Here is a 22,677-nt window from a genome sequence, read left to right as displayed (position 1 = left end):
AAAAAAAAAAAAAAAAAAAAAAAAATTAAAGGAAATAATTAAATTTACATAGCTTGAAGTCATTGGATTTCTTATTCAGGTGTCAGCAATATCCTTTCAATCATCCACACTTGCAGTGGAGAAAGCCAAAACTCCTGCAAATGTCAGCATGCCGACGATAAATACTCTCTTTCTACCAAGGAGAAAAGACCATTATTAAGAGCAGCTGTGTCTTTAAACAGGAAAGAGCGTGAAGAGTATCTAGAAAGTTCCAAAGGAACTGGTGTGAGTGAGTTTCCCACCTGTGAGTCTGTCCTGAGAGAGCTCTAAAACTCTCAAGCTGACCTCTGTAGTTACCATATTCACGGGGCCTTGGTTCTCATCCACGATGGACACCCTCACCTCTTCAGGCATCGTACTAGTCATACATGCTAAGTAGAGGCTTGTCAAACTTCACTGTGCAGAAGTCGCCTGGGCATCTTGGTATAAGGCAAATCTGATTCAGGCGGTCTGCTACAGGGCCTGAGATTCCACACTTACAAAGCTCCCATGTGACGCAATGCTACTGGTCTGTGGACCACACTCTGTTAGGATGCTTACAAGTAATACTTAATTTAGGCAGCCTGCTGTATATCTGGACCTTACTAGTATCCAATATTGAAACTATCTGGCCCTTGCCAAGTATTTTCACTATCAGCTGAAGGAGCTAAACGTTTCTTATTCAAAATTTATTTTGTTCAACGTTTATCGAACAACTTCTCGTGGCTCAGAAATGTTGGGGGATGCGAGATCAAAAGACACTCCTGTCCTCAAGGAGTGACCATCTGGTGGGGAGGAGATGTAAACAAGCAGTTGCTGAATGAAGGTAAATGCAGGGAGCAGTGGGTACATGGGTCCATGTAACTCCCATGCTTGAAAGAATCCAGAAGTGTGGCTGCATATAGCATGTAGAGATCTAGGCAATACCACCCAGGATGCTTGGCACTGATCTTTCAGCCCTTCTTGCCAGGCAAACAAGACAAAAACATTCCTGTTTTCCTGACTCGTGTCTTTAACGTGAATGTCCCCACAGACGCCTAACCCACATGTTTTTTCAGTCTGCAAGGATTTCTCTTTCCTCTTCTCCAGAAAACAGAATTTCATAATGAGATGGATTTCACCATCATAGACAGGGCACTCCCACTTACACTGAGATTGAATTTAAAAAGGAAATTGAACAGTGCCAGTTTTATTATTTCAGTACATACTTTGGTCATTAGTCATGAGAAAACACATAAAAGGCTTGATACTATCTCACATTCAATCCATAAAATAAGAAAAGGAATATTGAGTCCCACGGATGGAGGAAACACTGGCATTCAGTGAATTCACATGTTCTCAGGCAGCAGCCTCTTGATTTTACTGATCTTTTACTTCGTGAAAGAATCTCATTCAGCAAATGGGGAAAAGGAAAGAGGAAGATGTAAGTGGTGGGATGGCTGTCATGAATTGCCTAGGTCTAAAATACCCTACTGATGGAAGAGGAACTTACTGCCATTTACCAAATTTACATATTTATTTCTGAGATTAAAACACAACAACAAAAACCAAAACTAAATTGAGAGCCCTGAGGTAGGAAACATACCAGCTAACTAGTTGATTGCGTGATTATTAGAAATTATAGAATCCATTGAGGTTCATAAGCAAGATGTTATTATTCAAATATACCCATAGTGCTTATGACTGGTTTTTCCTCATTTGTGGTTAAATTCAATATTTCACTAAAAATCATTATGTGTCTTCTATAACATTCATTTAACGGAGTCATTTAACTGTCAAGGGCTCCTGTCAAAGTAATTGTTCCAAAATGCTTCAAAATATCAAGAGCTTTTTGCTGTTCAGCTGAGTTTAACCTGAATTACTTTTTTTAATGAAAGGTAAAATAGCACAAAATTAGCAGCAGAGATGTTCATTTGTAAGAAGCACACTGGCCTCGTAGTCAGTTAAATTGAATTTTCAACCATGTTTTAGAACCATAAGAGCATCTCTTTTTAGTAGTGAAAGTGTTTCCTCTCTTCCTTTCACTGCTGAGAGCAGGAGCGGCAGAGCTAACGTGGATGTCGTACAGATGTTTAATCTACTGTGGTCATAATTAAACTAAAGGATTCTTAGGGGAGAATTGGCCCTCAGTTGAATTTTCCTCACTCCTAATATGCATGGAATGAACAAGATGATTGGGAAGTGGCTCTTTCACACTTATTACCTTACAAGAAGCTCTCTGTTGGTGATCTCGGGAGCAAGCCTACCTGGCCACCTGGTCACTTTTCTAAAATGTTCGTCACTGGCCCAGGGGTATATGTCAGATCCTCCAGGGCTTAAAATCTCTAACAACTTTTCCAAAAGGAAAAAGAAAGCTGTACCATTTGGCAGTCCTTCTTTAGGGTGCTAGGGGAAAGGTGGAGGATAGTGGTGAGAACCAAAACTCAGATACACACTTGGCCTTGGGGGAAGAGAAGACAGGAGTATGTATTTCATATCAGGATATCCAGTCCTCACTTACTCAAAGAAGACACAATTCAGAGCATCATTTACAAGTTCTGCTTTATCCTTAGTAACATTTCTTTCCTTCTAAATTCCTTTGAGTTACACCGGATTAAGAAACTAGAATAGTTGGAAGTATGTGAAATTTGCTGTTTACTTAGAAATAAAATGTCCTTCACTGTCCTAAATCCTTATGTGTCCCAAGAGCAACTCTATGCTAAGTCCTCCTGTCTTTGGAAACAGGCAGTATATGAACTTGTTACAGTGGCTGATACTAAGGCAGGCTGAGCCCCTTCTGGAATATGACAAATATTTTTTAATCTACAGAAGTTATTTTGGTAAGAGATTGGCATCCTAAAGTAATTATGGAAAGTCGGTGGTCTTTCTCTCAGTGATAGATTTGCAGAACTGCCAGTCAGTAGATTATGGCAATAGTCATTTATATAGACTTCCTAAGGCAAAGAGTTATTTTAGAAACTTCAGAAGTATTCATTTTAAAAATGATTCTCATAAATATTAACCTAATGAGAACAAGTTTGAAAGAAGTTTTGCTGCTGTTATTTTTAAATCAGAAGAAGCCAAGGGAAATAAGTTAATAAGGCACTTTAAGTTATTTTTGTAAGTCGGTAAGACACTAATTTTGAAAGTCCTCTTTTGTACAGTAAGGAACACTGAGTCCTGGGCCCTTTCCTTGACCTAACTAACTGTATGATTTTGCCTAAATCATTTAATCTCTCTGGATTTCTAATTCCATGGTTGCGAAATAATGTAGCCGCACTAGATGACTTGTAAACATTGCTTGGAGCCCTAATGTCCTGATCTTACTATATTTTATCTAAGGGTCTGTACATCACTGTAAGAAATAACATTTATAAAATGTCTCGGCCCAGTGCCTTACTTAGTAGGTGTTCAATAAATGCCAGTTAAAGGAGTATCTTTAGGGGAAATGCAGGGTGGAGACACGTATTAGCATTATTGAACGTTCGGCCCCTACCAACCTATCCAAGTCCCCATCAGCTGCGGTTGCGACGCACGCAGCAGGCTCCTGCTTTTCCCACTGCGGTCGCTGCTGTTCCGAGCCCTCCAGCAAGAGGAAATGCTCAGTCTCCAACCTGGACCAACAGGTCCTCCGTGGCAGGCACCCTTCTCTTCCACCACCCTTACCTCTGTGACCCCTTGTCCTCTCACTGTGCCTAACTGTCTCCACTCCAGCACCCCCCACCCCGGCTGCCCCCTCTCCCCACCTCCTTCCTGTCTAGTGTCCTCCCCCAAGCTCCACAGGAGGGCCTTGGCACTTTATCTTCTCTTTGCCTGGGGTGCTCATTGCTCCAGCATCCACGTCCCTTGCTCTCGCTCCCTTTCTTTAGGTCTGCACTAAAAGAGAAAAGTCTTTATCAGAGAGGCATTCCGATCTCCCTGTATAAAGAGAACATCTCCATCATTCTCTGCATTCTTAACCTGCTTTATTTTCCCTCAAGCACTCCTCGCGTCTGACATTGTGTACTTTTGGTTGGTTGTTCATGGCTACACCTGCTCTATGCCCTGTATTACGTTGTTGGGCGCATAGTAGATGTTCAATAAGTAAAGGTCACCACTGTTTACAGAGCACTTACTCTATTCCAAGCACTGTTCTAAACCCCTGGAATTCTCTAAAACAGCACAGTAAGGTACAGTTCTCCTTTCCCATTTTGTAGGCAAAAAAACAGGCACGGAGAGAGTAGGTGACTTGAGAAAGGTTCACACAGATAAGAAGTGGCTGATCTGAGAGGAAATTCCATGAATAGATAAGTAAAAGGAAGTAAAGAGATAAAGTCGTAGGTCTCATACGATTAAAAAGCAAAAACAGACTTTACTTTGTATTTTTTTTTTAAGGTTAAAACCAATGTGAGCCCTACTGTTGAGAGAATTTTACTTTATAAACTCTGCTGGAAATCACAACTCAGATGGTAGGAAGATGGATTCTTAAACACATGTATGCATTTTCCGTTCTCCAAAGAATACTCGTCCATCTCCAAATGATATGTCAGTTGTATCTTCCCAGATGCGTGACCCTTTTAATATGATAACTTTTCTGACCCAGCATTTGGGTCAAAGAAATTCTCCTTAAATCCAGTGAATATTCAGCCTCTAGACTGAATCATGATTGCACACTTAATTTAGGAATGAGTGAGTTGTGTTCTTTTCTAAGTTTTTTTTTTTTTTTTTTAATTTTTTTTGAAAGAGCTCGAGAGAGAATGAGTAGGGGAGGGGCAGAGAGAGGGTAAGAGAGAGAGAATCCCAAGCAGGCTCCACACCATCAGCGTGGAGCCTGACTCAGGGCTTGATCTCAGGAGCCATGAGATCATGGTCTGAGCTAAAACCAGGAGTCAGACACTTAACCGACTGAGCCACCCAGGGACCCCAGGAACAAGTGAGTCTTAATGTGAGACCTACCATAAAGAAGGCAAATGTCATTTTCTGAAAATGATACTAAAAGGCAAAGAAATATACTAGCATTTGCCACATCTAAGGTATAGTTGTCTTCAAAAGAAGATACTCCGAGTAAAAGATGACTTATAGTTACAGCACCGAGACAGAGTCCAGGAGTTTCTAAGAGGTTATTGGGGAACACACTCGTCCTACACTCACTGGCGAGTAAGCTTGTACGCGCATGTTGTTTTAGTCATCAGCCTTCATACTGATAGGGTTATAGAAGTGCCGAGCTAACAGAGGCCATTTCTTTGAAGTTAGAATCCTGAAAACATCAATGAAAAGAACAATCAGGGAGCTGAAGACTCTGGCTCCAGTCTTTTTGGTGGACATATTTTTCAAAATTAAAAAGAAAATCATGAGGACAGTCTAAGTTACTATGGGCATCATTCTTAAACCCACAGTTTATAACTCCTTGAAAGCATGTGGTAAACTGTTAATTCTCTGCTTTATGCGCTTTAATTAAAAGTTTACAGTCTTAAGCTATGAAGCACTTTAAATGTGCACTACACAATTTTGAAAACTGACAAAATAACCTGAATTCTGAAGAGCTGTCTTAAAGGAATGATGAAGATCAGCTTCAGAAATCATTTGAGTGTACAGTACAGTTATTGACTGTCCTTTTAAAAGAGAAAAGAATATTCAGTAAATCCAGAGAATAGTAACATAAAGTAAGTGCTTTACTTGCCAACCGGGTATTTTCCGAAAGCTCAAAAGCTCATTTGAAGGTGAGTTGTTTGGAACCTAGAGTAATAGTGTCTCATAGAAATGTTGCTAAAATCAGGCAAACTCTCCATAGTGTGGAGAATCTGCAGAACCATCATACTGATTTAAAACTGAATGTTTTAAATAAGAAATAGTAGAAAATAGTATCTAGAATGGTGTTCAGTAAATATTTATTGAATGAATAAATGCCATAATAGTGAACCAAGAACAAAACAATTAATTTTTTTCTTACATGCTAATGTGTGAGAAGAACAGATAAATTGGAAGCCCTAGGTTTTACTGAAGCCACTGCAACAAATCCCTTGTTGGTTGGTTGGTTGGTTGGTTTCTTTTTCTTTCTTCTTTCTTTCTTTTGGGGGACGGGGGAGACAGAGACAGAGTGTGAGTGGGGTAAGGGCAGACAGAGAGGGAGACACAGAATCCAGAGGAGGCTCTAGGCTCTTAGCTGTCAGCACAGAGCCCAATGTGGGTCTTGAACCCACAAACTGCGAGATCATGACCCAAGCTGAATTTGGAAGCTTAACAGACTGAGCCACCCGGGAGCTCCAACTTTTTTTTTAAGTTTGTTTATTTTTAGAGAGACAGAGCATGAGCCGAGGAGAACAGGGAGAGAGAATCCCGAGCAGGCTCTGTGCCATCAGTGTGCAGTGTGGGACTTGAACTCACAAAACTTTGAGATCATAACCTGAGCTGATACCACGAGTCAGACGCTTAACCAACTGAGCCACCAGGCACTCCTCCCTGATTTTTGAATAATGTTTTTTGATCATATGATGAGGATACACTACATCAAAGGGGGAGAGTAGAGCATGGTTTTAAAAGAAAAAGGCACAGACTCTCATTTATAGAGGGTAAATGCAGCCTTGCCCTCAAATCCTCCTGTACTCCTAGTAGCCATGTATCTGTGGATAACGAAGCCTCACTTTCTTCATCTGTAAAAAGGGTATATAATAATAATTTATTATCACAACCTTTCTTATTCCCAAGGTTCAAATAAATATTTTCACAGGATCAGTTGACCACCAAAAAAATGACTTCCACAATCCACGTCCAAAAAACTGTTTGCCCTTTGGAAAGTTACCATACCTTGAACAGCCCTCATTTATACTGGAGTAAAAAATTTCACAAATGCCTTGTAAAGATTCACATTTTGAGTCTTTGCCCTATATTCTGAAGGAACATTATGCTTGGATTACATATGCCTAAGGAAGTCTTCATTCCCCTTTGGATGTCCAGTCTTTCAGCAGCTTACTTTAGTAATGGACATTAGGAATTATTTCAGGCCTGTCAGTTCACACCAATCTGCCTTTTTTCTGAGTTGTTCTTATTGAAATACAAGAGTATCAAAACGACACATTTATCAAAGCAGGAGGTAATCTTTTTCATCTTTCTTAGTCTTTTACTCTTGCAGGGGAGGTGACCTGTAAGTACTGTGTTCTTTTTTAAAATGAACAACTCAGTATTTGCTTCAGTGTAGTGTGCGCGCGCGCGTGCGCGCTTTGCTTTTATTATTGAAAAATGCTTTTGATTACTAGAACCATATTTTAGCATTACATACTCTAGCATATACTTCAGCTGAGATTCAAGGGGTTTATAACTGGAATTTCCAGAAGGACTGTGGTCGAATACTAGTTCACCTCCTATAATTTTTAAAATATGTAAACCCAGAACATAGTATTGAGCAAGACATATTTATATTAATAGAGAAAGGAGTTGAGGGGCAGTGTTAGGAAGCTGACACATTTTAATGTTTGCTAACATGGGAAGGCATGAATATGGCACAAACATCAAATGGCAATTGCTCAGGTACAGAGTATATCGTAGTCACTAAGACCTATTTAGTTTAGTTCTTTGTTGTTGTTGTTTAGTTTTGCTTTTTTCTGAATATCCAGTGAGTGGAACAGTTGCTCTGCACTCAGACACTGGAAGTTCACCTAGATCACATCAGATTTGTGCGTGAAAACAGTTGTTCTATTTCCTTTGTGTACTTCAGGGGTCTCTTGTGAACCTGCAAGAATGCACCTTTTTTATTTAAAGAATGAGTTTAGAGAATTGTGTCTGTTTCAAGTTGTCCCTAGCCATCTTTTTGGAAAGCATGAATGGATTTCAAGGGCTCTTAAATGAAGGTTAAATAAAGAACATAAAAGAGGATATTTAGAGACTTCAGGATATTTTTCTATGTTAATTGTGAGTTTCTCTTACGGAAACGGCAGTTTGTTGCCAGGTGCCCTGTTGACCTTCCGGAACAGGAATGCTTGACACCAGCTTAGGCCTGGGCGGAGCGTGGAGGCTTGACCCATGTTTCACATAGTCTGAGTAGACCCGAAGGTGGAGGGGGCAACTAATAGGAACACAGGATATTTTAAAACAATTTAATATTTTTAAAAAGTTGGCAGTATTATTTGGTCAGGTGGGGAGGATTTTTAAAAGAAATGCATCCCCCCAGTACATGACTTGCCTAAGAGATGAGGCGCTGTTAGAAAGAATCAGAGGAATTAATGCCAGGTCTGTGAAAACGGAAGCTGGAACTCCCATCCCTGCTTAATAGGTTTTGACTTTGGGAGCCGCCTTAAAGTTCGCAAAGGGCGCTTAAAAGCTGTTGAATAATTGGGACTTGATGGAAATTCACGGTATAAGCCATACAAAACTAAAGACTCATAAGTACTCTCTGCGTTGTTTGAAGTTTTCAAAGGCTGTGACACTCAGATAAGAAGTTCAAAAACAATAATTTTTATTTGTGCTCCTTTCAAGAATTTAAAATGCTATTACGAGACTGCGGGAACATAGAGAGTTCTGACCTCCTGAGGGGGAGGAGGGAATTATGCCACCTTTTGCTTCGTGTTACCACACTGAGACTAAATGCCGAAATGGAACAAATGAAAGGATTGGTTTTTTTCTGGTTTTTTGTATGTTTTTTTTATCCCTAAATGTCAAAAGTGGCCACATCTCCCCGAGAAATAACGCACCTGATTAATTGTGTAATTTCACAGGGAAGCAGTAATTCTCAGCCTTATAAACATGTAATGTACTAATCTGGTTGCAGAGTTAACTGAAAACAGTTTAATGAGCTGCTGTATCGCGTGTGTGTGCAGCGTTACATAGAGCAGATGCCAGGAGAAATGGAAATAACACGCCAGTGACACTTGGAATAACAGTGTTTATACTTCATTGACTTTGGGCTGTCAGCATGCTATTCTCTGTGTTTCCCTTAGTAACTTATTAAGGCAACTGAACTCCAGTGTGATGATGTCTAAGTGTCATTTGTTGTAAATTACACAAGCACGCACACGCCAAATGCACTTAGTCAATCTTCGGGGGGAAAAAATAATACTTTCTCATACAGATGACCACAACGTTATCCATGAGACATGCACATGGAGCGAAAGGTGAACCTCTGAACACTGTGCATGCTGGAAAAGCCAGACTTTGGCCTTTCATCAGAAGAAATACTGTTTCTACAGATTTTCCCACTCATCTATTCTTGCTCTATTTTAACAGAATGGTCGTGTAACTCTTGGTTTGAAAGTTGTCATACAGCCTCACAGCAGGCTTATATTATCTACAGAGTTCTTTATGAGGAAATATAAATCACCACAAATGAGACTTTTCACAGCCAGAGATATGTAGAAATTTGTGTCAGTGCTTTGCTGGCTTGCTAAAAAATATCTCTAGGCTCCAAAGTGCTCTCACAGCTCATCCCCCCCCCCCTCTCTACCCTTTTGGGAAGCAATTCTCAAAACTTGAGATTTATGGTTCAGAGAGCTGATAGTGGCTATAAAGTTTTCTATTTTCTCTTTTCTTTAATATTAATGCAGGGAACGAGGCATTATCATTCATTATTTTAGTTCATGAGTATCCTGTGGGCTTGAAATATGGTTTCTTGGGGATATGGCTTACCTCTGTTTAATAGGGGAAATGTGTGGACTTCGGCAACAGGCTTCCTTTACCATCAGATATTTTTAGGCAGTTGGTAGAAAATTCACATTAGGAACATAACTTTGATATATGTGCCATATCCAGGTTTGGTTTTAACATTTAAAGCTTTACAAAATATTAATTCATTCTCAGTCCTAGAAGTGAAATACCACAAATTGGAGAATAGTCAGCCAGTGTATTATTGTTAGAAACTGAAATGATGCTATCTTCTCATTGTACTATGTTCAGAGATGTACAATATTTCCAGCTAGTTTGACCTACAGTAAAGTTAGGTAACTATAGTTAGGACTCCCTTTTCTCCACCAGATCTTTAAAACCAAATCTTGTCTCTGAGAATATACATTGTCTTTAATTTAAACTTGCCCCGTTTTTATTAGCTCCAATATCCAGTTTCTAATGTGAATTTGCTTTTTCTAATTTTTTTTTTTGCAAAAATTTTTTCAAGTTAATTTTCTCCCTAAGTACATTATCACAGGCTCTGACTCAACCTGAATGGATGAAGTTTGCCTGTTTGTTTTTCTTTAACAGTTTCAGTGGGCCCTCAACTTTGAATTTAGAACTTCTTGCTTTATTTTAGACCTAAGTTTTAAGGAACAAATCTGAACAAGGGGCCTAAAATTAAGCCAAAAATATATTGAATAGGCAGTTTATTTTTAACTTTGAATAGATCGCCTGAAGGTCTTTCTTGTGTATTGGGCAGATGAATCTCTTTCGAGACCATATAATGAATTCTGCAGTGATTTAAATGAAGTTTAGTTCAGAGCACTTATTATTGTGCTTAACCAACTGAGCCACCCAGGCGCTCCTCAGAGCAATTATTATTGTGAAAGCAGCCTTTTGCTAAAGGCTCACTCATACCTTGACTGATAGGTAGGAGTTCCGATAATCACAATTACAGTGATGTAGCGTTTATTGCAAGCTGGCTATGTGCCAGGCACTGGACTTGTTTTCACTTGTTGCATCCTCATCTGCAAGGTAGGTACTGTTATTATCCCCATTGTACAGATGAGGAAACCGTCTGAGCGAAGTTAAGTAACTTGCCTGAGATCCCGTCGTTAGTAAGGGAGTCAGGATTCAGACCCCCTTAGTCTCCCAAGTCTCAGCTCTTTATTCACTTAATTCATAATAAATATTTTAAAAGAAGTTCAAATCACAATCTCAAGCATCCCTAGCAAGTCTGTACATGAGTCCTACCGACACCCTGGAATTGAAGGCAAAGCCAGTTCTAAAAATGGCTCATGCGACCTACCGAGGGATGTTTCGTGTCAGTGTACCGCTGAGCTTCACATGCTAGGGGTCATCTGTGTTTTCAAAACAAAGCAGAGCACTGTCTAGTGGCTTGTGGGGTCAGAACAGGAAGACAGAATAAAATGTGTCATTCACTCCCCCTACTTCAGTTGTGATGAAAAACATAATGATTAGCGAGACTATTGAAAGTGTATGTCTCTTTGGTACCCTGAGTCATTTTTCAGAGGCTTAAATGTGATTAACACAATCAATAGCACAGCGTAGGCATTGGTGGATATATTGCAAAGCCTTGTGACCAACTGTCTCAACATCTCAGCTTGTTAATATAACATGTTGGGGACTGCTTTCGCCTTGTGTGTAAGCAGCACGGCAGCAGCAAATTATTGTGTTCATTATCATTACTAGTTGCAGTGGCCGTTGTTACTTTAAAATCCACCAGTTTTTCACAAATTTGGAGTTTTATAACACATTTTTGCAAATTCAAGGAAAAGGAGGAGAGATTCTACGAGGAGAAGGGCTGCCTGGAGAATTAATAACATCTTTAGAACAAAGTTCAGGAATTGCAGCCCCCGGGTGCAGCTCCAGGATTTCACACAGCAAGGGCGTGGCACCTGTTCATGGGGGCACTTGCCAAGGGACGGGGAGACCACCCAGCAGCACACCAGAGAACAAACTTCACACCACTCAGGTGGACTTCCACTCTCACCTGCCTCTCCTCTCCTGATAAGGAAATCAGAACAGCCGGACTCCCAGAATCAATGAAAAGACAGGTCTGACTAGAATGGAAAGTATTTGAAAAATAACACTGGACAGATTGGGCCAGATTAGGGAGGGCCATTAATTCTGTTCTGACGAATTTAGAACTTACCTAGAAGGCAATAGGGAGTAGTATGTTTTTGAAGGGGAAATTCATTTGGGCCTTATCATACAAATACATTGAAATGATTTACCTTAGGGGCCCGATGCTGGCTGGTTATCATAGCTGGCAGGTAGAAACCACTTATCCATCCCCACACAGTCATAGATCTTGTCTCATCTGGACTTTATCCCAACTGTGTGTTAGGCGCTGGTACCGTTCTCATTTTACTGGTGAGGAAACTGAAGCACAGAGAGGTCAAATAACTTGCCGGAAACCACACTGCTCATGAGTGGTGGAGCCCAGAGCTGAGTTGAGCCAAAAGACATTCTGACTCAACCGTTCATGCTTTTAGCTCTTTTCCGTATACGGCAAGTGATGTTCGGAAGCTCATTCCATAAAAAGTACTGGCACTTGAGGAGAATTTATTCTGATCTCAAAGATAGTAATACCCTCTACTTGAATTTCTGTTTTTTCTATATTGTTTTCTGTGTCCATTCAGCTCTGCTATAGGTGCAGATTTCTAATTTTTTTTTCTTTTTTTTGCATTGACTTTTATGAGGTTTTTATTAAGGAGAATTGCTACACCAATAACATTTCCTGGGTTGTTAATTTAATCAAATAACAGAATTTCTGACCTTTTGATAGGATGTGTTTACCATTTTAGAGGATTTATTGCAGCTGTTTTTCGAAATGTTTATATTTTAAAACACTATGTAAAATCATTCATTAAACTCCACATGGGCTCTTGGTACATGTACATCATTAAATTTGTGGCCACAGAAAAATCTACAGTGGCTATAGAAGGATACACCTCAGTATTCTTATTTTCTCATTAGTTAACCCATCAATACTTACTGAACTGAGTGTAGCCATCAGGCCGATGTTGCAGACACCCTAATGTGACGATAGAAAGTATTCGATGTAATCTTGCTCCTCCAAGAGCTCATAGTTGAATGTGAGAAAAAACATAGTCATGAAAATGACGGCAAAAAGAGAAACAAAGTAAATTACAAGATTGACACTGTCCATAAAAAAGAGAGAGGACAGCTTCAGGGGGAAGCCCTTGTGACACGCTGACTTGAGGGGCAAGGTGAAATTCAGGTTTCAGGGTTTAAGATACTATCCTCACGTTAGTGACGGGGGCGGGGTGGGGGGCGGCTAAAAGTGCAACTTCTTGGAGTCCACTTCCAGAAAGCGTGATTCATTAAATTTTAGGAGATTGCTATCAGAATTTTCACTTTTAACAAGCTCCCCAGCAGTTTCTCCTGCAGGTGATATTCATTCCACACTTTGGGGACATTGGCTTAAAGTGTGGGAGGAGGTGGGTCTGAATTCAAGACAGGAAGAAGCAGGGACTGGAAGATTTGAGTAAATGGAACCACAGCACTGGTGTGGAGAAAAGACAGTCTTTGTTCCGTGAGGGTGTGTACAGCGCAGGGAGCTCTGCTGAGAGAGACCAAGCTCGTGTAACGTAAAAGACCCAGATAGACTGAGATTATGGGAGGCAGCTCATTCACGTTGGTCATAACAAATACTTCCTTCTGCCACACTAAACAAACCGTCTCGTTTGCTTCATCCATAAATAAGATTCTATTTTACCCTGCTGATGCAAACAAGAACCAGGTGACTCTTTGGAGTTTTTGTATTTCTCATACAATTTTTTAAAGTTTCTGTATACAATTTTCACTATAAAATGAATTCCTTTTACAAAGTGGTTAATAGTGTAAGTGGGGTAAGAATTCGAAAGCCACATACAAACAGAGAAGAAACAGGACTCATTTTGGACCAACAGTCCAGAAGAAAAATGGGTGCTTGGGGAGAAAAGAAAGAATAGCAAGTAGTTCCTGTAATATTCTAATTACATAACACGGGCTTTTGGAAGGTGCACTGAAGAAGTGGGGGCCGCCTATTGTCCGTGACCTTTCGTGCTTGTCAGTTTATGTTTTCTTCTCCCTGATATTTAGTTAGAGTCTGATGAAAAAAGGAGTATATCTAAATGGAGCCGTGATTCGGTTATGATTAAAGGTCAACAGTGATGTATATTTATTCACTATTTACTACTTACATATTGGGTTAGACAGCAGTTATGATTTTAATCATATAATATGTCCTGATTCCTAGAAAATAAGACCATTATTTGATAGGTTCCTTTTAAATATTAGTAAGTATAGGAAAGTAGATGAGACAAGAATGAGGAGAACTGAGTCTTAACTCCATTACTTACCAGGTGTATTAATTTGGGCAAGGGGCTTCAACCCATACCTCACGTTTCCCATTTACAAATGAGTTAGAGGGCTAGTTTAATAAATGGTATTCTTAATATTGATATTTGAAAGGCAATTAGTTACTTTCCTAGTTTCTGTCGAAATTAATGGTAGCTTCCATGACAAATTTTTATGGGTACTTTGAATTATACATTTGCATGTGTCAGAAATAGTTCCTATCATCAACTAGTTTGAAATACACTAGTGGTCAGAAATAGCTTACTGTCATTTACTCACAAGGGCATTTTTCTCAGTCTCTTCACAGAATCAAATACGATCAAAATATATTGTCAGTTCACTGTGGTTTATTTAGAGTGTTCTCCAGTGGTGAAGATGCAGAAATACCAGTCTGTCACATAGAGAACCGTTCTGTGGGCCACATCCTAGACCGCAGCGGTCAGCTGATTTCATACAAAATATTTTCCAGGGCGAACTGGAAAATTGCATTTTTGCCTTTGGCAGGTTTTCTCCACCTGTTTTTTCGCCCCATGGAGTCTCATACCTGAGAAACATGGGAAAATGTTCCTTTCCTAAATTGGAAAACTCAGCTGTAGTCTAAATGAAATGGGATAAATTAGCTTTTTCACAATTATCCATTAAAGGGAGAATTAGAATTAATATTAATCACAGATGTTTCATCAAGTTTTATTATCAACCAGATTGACTGCCAAAGTGCTTTCTGGAAGACATTTTCTCTCCCTCCCCCACCTGCTACTGAGAACAAACTGTTATTATGGGTCTTTAGATAAAGATTAATGGTTTTGGCAGTTCATTTGAGGAAATCTGTATTTTACTGTACACTCCACTTCAGTTCAAGGCATTTCTGAACAGCGAGGCTTGTCATTTCCCTGATAAAATTACACAATGAAGCCACAAGAAAGTAGGATTCTTTCTATCATGAGACACTAGTTAATCAATACACAGCCCCAGACTGATCTCACCAAACCCATATATGTATATTTAATCGTGGCACCTTGTTTATAAATGAAATAAGCAAAATGCCCATTTAATCCAGTGGTTTTAGCAGTTGTATTTTTACCCATCACACTTAAGTTACTTGAATATTACTCACAGCTTCTATGTCCTCTTTTTCTGGGATAATTCATCACCATCAGTGTGACCCTTATCCTAATTATGAATATTTGGTAATGCTTCCTCCATGTGCAAAGTGCACCATAGCTGAGTACTATGTTCATTAAGGTTCTCAACCTGTAAACGGTATTTATCCGTTTCTACCTAAATTAAGCAAAACCGGAGGAACTTTCTCCCTAGTAAAGAGATTGATATGTTTAACTGAAGACCTCAGGATGAACAGTAACCATGGCAGTGCCGCAGAACCTAGACACAAGTGGACAATTAGAATGACCTCATCAGGACACAGCCCTTCTACTTTCTCAGCTCTAACGCGTCTCCTTTCCTTGTGTCACTGTTCTTGAGACTCCAGTTCCTGGGAGAAGCAATTCGGTTGGCCTAGATAGCTATCCTTTGAAAAGAATAAGAAGCACCTGGATTGACAAGCCCACCAAGACTGCATGAAATCAGGAAAGAGGAGCTCTTGAAAGTTTCCTTGGTGGTGGTTTGGTTTTGAGCCTCAGGAAGATAGGCTTTGATGCCTAATAGGCAAAAGCAGCCACTGGCCGAAACAAGGGTGTATTTCATTGTTGAACAGTAGTGGAGAATTCGTGGAATTGTTCAAAACAAATGGAAAATCTATGTAGCAAATGCTTTAAGTGCAACCAGGGCAGAGCATCAATATAACATTCATACTTATAGTTTGTTGTATAGTAATATTTTATCTGTCTAGTTCTTTTGCATGCTTTACCATGTTCCAACAAATTAAAGAAAGTGACTCATATTTTTCAGTTAGGATTTCTCTCACATTCCTTTGCTTTTCTTTATTTTAATAGAAAAAGCAAAAACTCCAAATAACAGAAAATACCCTATGTGCTGATTTACAGCTTCCTTTCATTGATATCAGGAGGATTTAAGAAACGTGGAGTAGAATGGGTAAAATCCAATTCCGGCCCTGTCCAACTCTAGTCAGATCGGGGATCAGTCAGGTAACTGAGTCTGCCTTCAGAATGATGGAGTTGATCTAGGCTGACGGTCTCAAGGAACAAGAAATTTAACATGTTCTAATATCTGATATCAAGTTTACGTTTGGGAAATTCTGAGTTGAAGTCAGTTCTTCTCCCCTTCTTGAGAAGGGAAAGCAAGACTTCTTGGGGCCATAAATGCAATGCCATGTATTGCAACTCTCCAAAGAGAGAGATGATATCTTTTGCTCACCAAACTTATTAGACATAGGAACCTCTTTTTCGCTAGAGCATCTGGAGGGACCTGGCTTCCATGGAAGGAGGTTAGATCATTTATAAAATCCCATTCAGCTTTAAAATACACTAAGCATATGCTTCTCCTAGTCATGAAAAATGTGAAATCCATTTTAATACCATTCATCATCCAGCCCTTTCTTTGTACTTAGTGTATCAGACTTTCTGTATAGTTGAACCCACAATCTTGCATCTAATGCTCCTTTGAGGTGAGCAATAAATACAGATTAGTTGTCTCTTCCTTCAAGGATTCATGTGTTTGTGGTGAAATACGCCACCTTAATTCCTATGAAGGCTGTTTGAAGTTTTTAAAATAACTTCTGTCACTTTTCTGAAGTCTTATTTTAAATGTAGATCCCAAACATGAAGACAACACTTGCTCAGATCTGATAAAGAAGTAGACACAGGTTCACTTCGCAGCTTAGGGGGGTTTTGTTTTTCCTGAGATGCACCTGTGCTTATAGTCGCCTTTTCTCTTCTTCATTGATCGTATTCAACTCAATACCACTGTAAGGTACCATTTCACTAGCTGTCTTCAAGAGCTAGTTACTCCATCCAAATAATTTACTCGTAAACCTAGTCTCAGATCTGTCTCCAGTCCCTTGATGAAAATTAAGTAATACCCTGAAAATGACTAAGCCGGGGGCTAGAGGAAGGAGAGCACTCCCTCACGCGCCTTCGACGTTGGTCCTGAGCATGTTAGTCCTGGTTTTGTAACGCGTCATTAGGCAGTGTTGCACTTCCCAGTACTACGTCGTAATCTTTCCATCTGGTATCTTCCTGTTCTACAAAAGGTGTCATGCCACCTGCATGGCTGCTCCCCTACACTGTCCCCTGTGCAACCTCTGCTCCCCGCAGGCCTGTGTCAAAAGTGCCTCTGGTGCTTTGAATCAGTAACTTCTGTTTGCCGGGCCCAAAGCGTAACCAAAGCCTTGAAACCTTCGGAAGCTACTCTAGGATGTAGCTATGTAGGGGCTTCCTGCACCGAGAAACTCCAAACAAAAAGGGAGACACAGCCCCTATCGCCATACGTTTAGTACTGAAACTGAGTATGGCATAGGTACTCAATCAGTGCTTTTTAGTGGCCTCATGTCTGGTACTCCCTTCAGATTAGCAAGTGTGTCCAGATTGCCAGAAGGCCCTAATTGAATCTGCCCCTTCCAGGCTCTTAACGTCTTGGTGCCGAAGTTTGATGTAGAAGTTAGCACATCGGACTAGTTCCTTTAGTTCAGAACTGATGGAAACACCCCATCCCATTCAGAGCCTCCAGCCCGTCTGTCAAACTGCTTGCTGCTTCCTTCAGAATGAGGACGACAGTTTCAAATTTTGTATCTTACTCTCGAAAATGTAAGCTCCTGAGGGCAGGGACTGTGTATCTCCCTTCTTACTGTAAAAGTGGCACAGGGAGGGGCAGGGGAGAATAGGTAAGGATGGAACCATCTACCTCTGCGAGAACCCAGGGGATTCCAGCGGAGACCACCAAGGCTTTGGCAGGGAGGATTCCTGCTTTCTGGCATTTTCCATCTATGCATTTTGAAAGAAAATGACAAGGCCGACAATGCTAAGTATTTTTAAATCCTGCTTTCCATTCTGGAGACAGTTTTCAACTGATGGGGTAGAAAGAAGTAATTGGTGTTGATTTTATCCCCTTGAGGAAATCTGAACAGGTCTGTATCGTTTTAAACAAGCATGACATACAAAAATTAGGATTTTACGAAAGATAAATTGCAGAGTGATCATTCCATTTACAGAAGTGGAATTCTTTTCAGTAGCCCCAGAGCATTTCTAAATGATCTGACTTCTAAAAATCTGGCTTATGTAGACTTTTCAGAATCAAATTGGTTGCAAGGGGCAAAAGTAGTTGGAAATTTTGAAAAGATAGCCGTAGCCGAGTGGGAAGAACATTTCTTTGGGAGTGCAGTGAACCTTTCGGTGCCTGAGAATTGAGGTGAAACTTTATAAACCTTTTCCTTGGGAATATGGCGGTGAGGAGTGGGGGTGTTGGGGGTATGTGTGTGTCATACTGCTGAGGGCAGATTGTGACAGTATCTCTGGCCTTGACTGGAGATGTACATGTAAAAATACAGTATTATACTGTGCAGAGAACAGGGGCTGGTAGATACTTATGAGAAATAACAGTTCTACAACTTCATTAGTTTTTCAAATTAGTATCACAGACAGCTCCCACTTTTCACCACTGTGCTTTCTGGAAATAGAATCATAAAGCAGAGAGTTGTAAAGTGCCTCCCGTTTTCCTCCAGGAGTAATATCTTAATTGAGACTGTATCTCTGAACATATATTTGAGAAAAAATAAATCATAACTATGACCGACCCGATGTCAGAGGCAAAGATGCAGTGGCCATAACCTTCCACGGTTATTTAAAATAGTAAAATTAGACTCTTTTCTACAAAAGGAACATAAATGTATTATACACATTGATTTTACATGCTCTCCAAAGAATATGTTCAGCAAATAAAAAGTTCAACCAAACTATTTCATAAATTTTAGCAGAACTAGCTATACTATAAATTCATTAAATTTTTAATTCCTAATAATTTGGTTCTTTATATTTAAGAGGAGCTTTGGGGATGATTTCTTTGCCCTAGTTCTGTCCAGGGTAGTCCGAGTGAACACTTTTCCTTGTGATACATGTTGCTGGGCCACACCACCTTGTTCACCATCCTTTTCCCAAGTAGGGTAAACTTTGGTTCGGTTACCTGGCGCTTCTGAGATGCTAAAGTTGAGGTCTCTAAACCTGATAAATGAGGAGACTGAACCAGATTGTCTGCCGGGTTCACAACCATGAGTTTTGTGATTCAGTGATTTAAGCTTGCAGGCTGCTGCAAGGATGCGAGAGTGCTTGGTGTTTAGCTATTGGCAGATGATGATGAGGCTTGTCTCCAGGTCCGAGGTACCCGCTTCTGCGTTTTTCAGGCTAGTCAGGGCTGCTGCTCAGCATTACTCCAAATAAAGGCCACCAACAAAACCCTCCTTCTTGGACTTAATAAAATAAAGGCCCTCCTTCTTGGACTTAATGCTTGGCTGATATTTTGCTGTCATCTGCCTTTACCCTTCATAAGAATGCCTTGAAAACAACCACTGGGTTATTAGTAGAAGTCTTTTCAAAAGTACTTTAAAATCATTTTGCTTTATACAAATATGTTTTAGTGCATCTTAATTGAATGTGGGGGGAAAAACCACTCTATCTTGAAAAATAAGCCACTTATTCACATTTATAGCAGACTTAAGGACCCACTTACATTGCAGGAAACTCACATGCCTACTCAGTTACTGGCTTTTATATTTTACTTTTTCTCCTCCACCCTTGTGATTTTGTAGGCATTTATAGTAGATCAGTAAGCAAACAAGCATTTTCTGGGGTGACCTTGTCTTTCATTTATCCTTTCGTTCCTTCCTTCATTCAACAGATATTATTGAGTGCCATAGTGCCGGACAGATAGTATTTTAGATTCTGTGTGTGCAGTAGAGAAAAAATAGGCAAAAAAAAAAGCCTTGCTTTAATACACCCCACACTCTGCTGGGGAGCGAGGGAGTGCAGAGGGCGATAAACAGGGAAGTAAAGAAGCATGAAGTATGTCAGGTAGTTGGTAAATGCTATGATGAAAAAAATAAAACAGGAGAATGGAGAATATACAAGTGAAGAAATTGCTATTTTATATATAAGAATATATAAGTATATTTAAATATACTTACAGGATTATCCATCTATATAATTATAATATAGGGTAAGGTGTCTTTATTTAATAGAGAAGTAGGTACAAGTAGAATGAGGTAGGTCAGGAAAAGTCTTTCTAATAGTTAACACTCGAGGAGAGGCCTAAAAGAAGTGAGGAAACCAGCCACGGGTCTATCTGGCCAAAGGACTCTCCAGGTAGAGGAAACAGAAAAACAGCAAGGGCCGCAGGAGAGTTGTGCGCCTGCGTGGTTGGAGAGCTCCGTTAACTCTCAGCGTGTGTGACGGACTGGAAGGCGGGGTCACGGTTGACCACAGTATGGATCCAGGATTTTCGTCAGAGCGAGATGGGAGCTGTTGGAGGCTTTTAAGCAGAGGCGTGACACGATCGGACTTAGGTTCTACCAGGATCACACTGGACCCCTGTCCACATGTCCAGAGTGGAGCAGGATCCTTTATTTCTCTGGCTGGATGGGATCCTCTTGATTTGGTCCACTGAAGGGAAGAGTTTTTGAAAACTAGATGGTACAGGAAATGTTACATACGCTGTTGAGTACACATTCATGGATCAAGTACCTTAGTTGCAAGAGACAAAAAAAAAATAGAAAGAAAAGTCTTTCTTGGTGGACCTTATTAATGAACTCCTATCCTTAGTGTATTTAAGGTAAAAATTAAGGAATCTGCTGAATCTGTTATTTTTCTGAGGCATCAGGAAGGCCATTGACTCTGTCTATATGTAAATTGGCAGGTGGCTTTGGGCTCATGAAGCCCCTCCTCCAGACGGAGCCCTCTCACTTGGGTCTTGGATAAGAGGAGTTACTGCTTTATATGTTAATGTTGGTTCTTGTGCCACAATGTTTTCAGCATGTTCTCCAGGCCAAGACCAAGGCACCACAGGGGTGGGAGCAGGCAAGAGCTGCCTGAATCCCCAGGCGTGCCCTGGGGCAGAGACAGCAGTGCCAGGCTGAGAAATCTCTCCTTGCACAGGGGAGTGTGTACTAAGAACGCGGCCAGTTTTCCCAGTTTTCTTTTTGGAACCTTAGGTTACTGTGTTTTGTTTCGTATTTTCTCCTACAGCGGTGCATCTGGGTACTTAGAAGCACATCAGTTGCAGTAATATAATATTAAAAGGCTTTTTCTTGACACGCACCTGATTAGGAACTATGTGTAGGGCATGTCTCTGCAGGCAGAACCTCTACTTGGTTTTCGTACTAAAACCTCTTGCAAATGCTTGAGATGACACAGTCAGGTTCTACCAAGTTTTAACCTTCTCCCAGACTTTTTTGGAAGGACTTTTAAGAGCTTCTGGGAAATTACGCAACAAATATTTGAAATCGGGCAGTGGTGAAGAAAAGTATGATTTATACTATAAACTGAGGTTGTTGTATAGTTTTGGCATCGGAAAGACCTGGATTTGAATATCCGTTCTGCCATACACTAGCTATGTATGGTCCTCGGCTAACTACTGATCCCAGTAAGGCTCAGTTTCCTCGTCTCTAAACTGAAGATAATAATACCTGCCTTGCAGAACTGTTCTGTGGATTACATTTAATAAACCTGGCACAGTGCCTGGTGTGTAGAAATAGTAGATAAATGGTAGCTATTATAATAATATTAGTAGTATGCATCCTGAAATGAAGCTCCCTCCCACCAAGCTCCATATCAATTAAGAAATAATTTCATGTTTCTAATTTGAATTTGGTCAAGTCAAATAGAGAAAAAGAAACATTATGGAGAAATAATATTCTAGAGTAACTGGTGCCAAAAGAATCCTAAAATAAAAATATAGGTCTTGTTATTAATCCCTTACAACAATCATTTGTAACCATTCTGCAACAGATTTATTGACTACGGCATTCATTTAGAAATGCTAAACTAATGAGGACTTGGCCATTACTTGTGATAATGGTCTATCATTCTGAGCCTGAACCATGTGTACTTATTTGGCCTCTTTTCAAAATAATAAATTATTTCAAACTCATTTCTTTTCTGGAAAATGTCCTTACAATTTAGGTCATGCTTTGGATTATGTGAGTGGTGTTCCTATAATCCATCATGCAAAATAAACTATGATTCTGGACTATTTTAAGATTGAGAAACTTCAAACATTTTTTTTTCCAGAAATTGCATAAAGGGGTAACAGAGGCTCCTCAAGCCTCTAATTTATCTTTCTCTGCCTGTGCTTGATTGTTATTCCATATTAAGGTTATTTTCCTTTTAAAGTAGCTTTGCACAAAGAGAATATACTGCTAAATACTATTGCAACGGAATGTTTACAGATGCAAATGACTTCTATTTAAGGAGCTCTGATTAAAACTTGAAAGAATGTGGCACTAGAAAGCATGTGAATAACCTTTGAAAAATCTCACAATAGAACTGAATATGGGATATTTATAATCTAGGATTACAGCTATAAGGGTGTGAATATGCATGTTCAATATGCGGCAAAGGACCTCAAACTGAAACTTGTTAATTTTACAAGTTTTCTTAATTTAGATAAATTAACTGTTTCATTATTGGGAAACTGTAATGCAGAATGAACTAGAAGGCCGGTGCTGAACACTAGAAGGAACTAGTATTACATTTGCCTGCAACAAGTTTGCCAGATGGTTTCCAGAATTCCATCGTTCTGATAAAGACAAGATATCTT

At 39.9% G+C, this 22,677-nt stretch overlaps 1 protein-coding gene and 1 long non-coding RNA gene across 5 annotated transcripts in view; one reads left to right on the top strand and one right to left on the bottom strand.

The window, feature by feature from the left end:
• EFNA5 (ephrin A5) overlaps positions 1-22,677 on the top strand; it is a 283,690-nt gene that overhangs the window by 236,611 nt on the left and 24,402 nt on the right. The gene's annotated exons all lie outside the window — the stretch shown is intronic.
• Positions 1-22,677, bottom strand: part of LOC144225915 (uncharacterized) — a 35,291-nt gene that overhangs the window by 2,893 nt on the left and 9,721 nt on the right. Inside the window, exons 2-5 of one of the 3 annotated variants that reach the window (XR_013333470.1) lie at positions 11,829-11,976; positions 10,880-10,968; positions 9,592-9,764; positions 5,827-6,626 (exon numbers count right to left, since the gene is read on the bottom strand). This is a non-coding gene — a long non-coding RNA (uncharacterized LOC144225915). Of the gene's footprint in view, positions 1-5,826; positions 9,765-10,879; positions 10,969-11,828; positions 11,977-22,677 lie in introns of those variants that run through there. The other 2 variants (XR_013333469.1, XR_013333468.1) reach the window with 2 other exon arrangements.

The sequence above is a fragment of the Crocuta crocuta genome, unplaced genomic scaffold, assembly GCF_008692635.1.
Source record: "Crocuta crocuta isolate KB4526 unplaced genomic scaffold, BGI_CrCroc_1.0 scaffold131, whole genome shotgun sequence".
Lineage (NCBI taxonomy): Eukaryota > Metazoa > Chordata > Mammalia > Carnivora > Hyaenidae > Crocuta > Crocuta crocuta.
Note: the sequence above shows the minus strand (reverse complement) of the source record. Positions and strands in the feature narration are given on the sequence as shown.